Below are 3,791 nucleotides of genomic sequence, written 5' to 3' on the forward strand. Positions count from 1 at the left end.
CAGGTTACTAATGGCGCACCTTCTGGTGGTGCGCCATTAGTAGTTTTGGAAAAAAAAACATACTAATGGCGCACTGTTCCATAGTGCGCCATTACTAGTTTAAACTAGTAATGGTGCACGGTGGAACAGTGCGCCATTAGTAGTTTTGCAAAAAAGGGAATAAAAAATATAATAGAAAAAACAACATTAGTGGCGCACTTTCCGGCAGGTGCGCCATTACTAGTTACAATTAGTAATGGCGCACTGTGTCTGGATGCGCCATTAGTATGTTTGGACAGGCGCACTAGTTAAAAATTTTTTTTGATACTAATGGCGCACCCTGGGCCAGGTGCGCCATTAGTAGTTTCAACTCTAATGGCGTATCAGAAGGTGGTGCGCCATTAGTATATACTAATGGCGCTTACTAATGGCGCACCGCTTGTCTGGTGCGCCATTAGTGTCAATCCCATCTATAGCCCTTTTTCTAGTAGTACGGGACCCATATGTTAGGGGGAGGGAAAGCGTCGCAACAGTTGTTGACACACAGCCATCAACAGTCAACGGCCTAGGGGAAATCAGCCCAATGTAGGATTTGGAGCCCAATCCTAGCAAATGGAGATCATGCTCCAGAGGAACCTGAAAGATCTAAGTGAAGCAATTCTCTTACACCCTGTTTGGATGTAGGAAAAACAGCTTCGAATTGGCAATCTGGAATTGCCAGGCCAAATTCTGTTGTTTGGGGTGGTACAAGATTTGGGCTTGGAAAACTTGGCCCAATTCCAAGCGAGCCACCAGCGCACCTCCACCCCTCGCGCGAGGTTTCCGAGCGGACGAGCTTGGAAAGGCTCGGAAACGCCCCGCAGCCCCCACCCCGCGTACCTGTTCGCTCGTTCCTTACGAGCTCCCCTGCGCCGCGACTCCATCTCACTCCTGACTCCCCTGAAGCAACCGGCGGCGGCGGTTTGTTATCCGGCCCTCCTCTCCCTCCCCCGTCCGTCCTTTCCCTCCTCTCCCTCCCATCCGCCCCCTCATCCTCTTCATCCGTTCTTCGGCCATGGAACGACCTCGCCCTCAAACCCTAGATTCGGTCGGGGATTTGCGACAGGAATAGGTCGTTCGCAGGGGAATGGCGGTGGTAGTGGAACGATGGCGAGAGTGGCGCCATCCCCTCCGTGTGAAGCTCTAATTTTTGTGGTGTCCATAGGAGAACTAGAATTTTTGTGGTGTTCACTGTAGCTCCTTAGATGCAGTCCAGATCCTCGAATTTAAGAGCTCGATTTTGTGTGTTGCTAAAGTATGATTTGTTTGAACTATGCAGGTTTCCAGGGGATTTAGGAGGTCAAATTACCATGGTGCCAAGGTATATTATCTACTCGTACTTCATGTCTGTACTGTGATTTTGTTTTGTCATTTATACACATGTTGCTGCATGGTTTATTATGTACCAATGCTTTGAATAATTCATGGACAAATGGTGTGTGCATTGTAGCTTTTTTCATCATGTCTCAACAAGAATTGGTTGCCTACATTACCGAAGAGAACAAAAGAAGAAAAAGAAAGAGGATATTGTTGACAAAGCAGTATTTCGAAATGTCATGTCTAGCATTTGCGTATCTTAGTTCTCAGAGGGCACCGAGGAATCTCGGATGCTTCGATGATGATGAAGAAAAGGTTGCATATCGGAAGTATATATTGAAACAAACTTATGAGGGGTCCGAGACAACTTGCTATGATAAGCTACGCTTAACTAAAAGAAACTTCCATGATCTTTGTGCTATGTTGCGTGAGAAGTGTGGTCTCAAAGATAGCACGTTTGTGGTAGTAGAGGAAAATGTTGCTATGTTCTTACAAGTTGTTGTACATGGACTTAAAATGAGGATGTTGGGTGGCACGTACCAGCATTCTTTAGAGACTATCAGTAGGCATTTCTCTACTGTTTTATTAGCCATCCTGTCTCTAACCGGGGAGTTTATCAAGCTTCCTGATCCTTCTATCACCCCTCCCGATGATTACAAGTGGAAGTGGTTTCCTAATGCACTTGGAGCACTAGATGGGTGTCATATTCCGGTGTTTGTTAATGCTGCTGACAAAGGGAAGTATAGGAATAGGCACCAAGATATCAACACTAACATGCTAGGTGTGGTTGACTGGAACATGAAATTTCTCTATGTTCTACCTGGTTGGGAGGGTTCGTCATCGGACTCGAGAGTGCTAAAAGATGCTATGAGAATCGATCGCGAAGATGCATTTGTTGTACCACAGGGTATGACTCTTTCTCTTTGCGTTTCATTTCTCATATGTACTTGTTAGCTAACTTACGTACTTGTCAATAGGAAAGTACTATCTTGTTGATGCTGGCTATACCAATGGACCTGGATTTCTATCTCCATTCAGATCCACTCTGTACCACTTGAAAGAGTGGGTGGCAAGTCAACAACAACCCCAAAACGAAAGAGAGTTGTATAACTTGCGCCATGCTCGTGCTAGAAATATTGTGGAGAGAACCTTTGGCTTGTTGAAGAAAAAATGGGCCATCTTGCGTTCTTGTTCTTTCTTTGACATAGAGGACCAGGTAACACATGTCCATTTGATTGTTCATATGGGCATCTTGTGTTCCTTCTTTGACGATAAATTAAATATTTGCATATTCGTCTTATTAATGTGTGTTGTGTGTTACACAACTATGCAAGGGATAGGCAGCATATGAGAGATAATTTGTTGCTTCCGGAAGTCGACGCTGAGCTAGCGGCTATGACTCCTGGACCTGCAGATGATGCTACTTTCATTAGAAGTGTCCAACAAACAAATGCATGGTCCAATTTTAAGCAGCAATTTGCGGATGAGATGTATGCTGAGTACCTTGTGGCGCATGGAGAACTAGAGATCGAGTAGATAAGTACCGGTGGAGTAGATAGCTAGCTGATGGTGCCTTTTTTTGCGCTAGCTTGGTGATGGTGCCCTTTTTTGTGTGGTAGCATGTTGGCTGTGATGGTGCCTTGTGTGTTATGGGTTGTACATGCTTCATCTTTTGTTCGTACTAATATATATGTTTACCTTACTCGAGCTTGCTCTTTTGTTCTTACTTTTATGCACATTCATTAATTTTACTTGTAGAAGCATGGCTGAAACAAAAGGAAAAAAGTAGAGTTTACCTTACATGGACTCCTGAGATGGACACGGCATTGTTGGCCGTCCTTGTTGAGCATCACAACAATGGTGACCGTGCTCAAAATGGTTGGAAGCCACATGTGTATAATGCTTGCATTACGCATGTCAAGGATACATGTGATGTTGACATTACAAAGGAAAACATAACAGGAAACATCAAAACATTTGACAAGCAGTATGAGATCATTTCCAAGATACTTGCACAGAGTGGCTTTGGATGGGATTGGGTAAAGAACATGGTGTCAGTTGATAGTGAAGAAGTGTGGTCTCGATATGTGGAGGTACTTAACACCAAATTTATTTTGTGGTTATTTTTGCAACTTTAATATCATCTCATTTGTGTGTTTTTTGTAGGATAACAAGGAAGCACGTGCCTATAGGAACAAGGTAGTGCACAATTGGGAGTCTATCAATATCATATATTCAAAAGATCATGTGACCGGTGCCGGTGCTAGGACAGGAGCTGAATGTGTTCAAGAACCACAAGACACACCTGTTGTTGAAGAAGCTCCTGAGGTGCCTCAGAAGAGGCAACGCACTGGGGATGCTATCTTGTGCATGATGGGAAACATGAAGATGTCTTTTGATGATGCTTTGAAGACAACCGAGCCACTTCCTATGCCTAAGGTGACTCCTCCAACAGA

The sequence above is a fragment of the Triticum urartu genome, chromosome 5A, assembly GCF_056163025.1.
Source record: "Triticum urartu cultivar PI428250 chromosome 5A, HENAU_Tu73, whole genome shotgun sequence".
NCBI classification, from domain to species: Eukaryota; Viridiplantae; Streptophyta; class Magnoliopsida; order Poales; family Poaceae; genus Triticum; species Triticum urartu.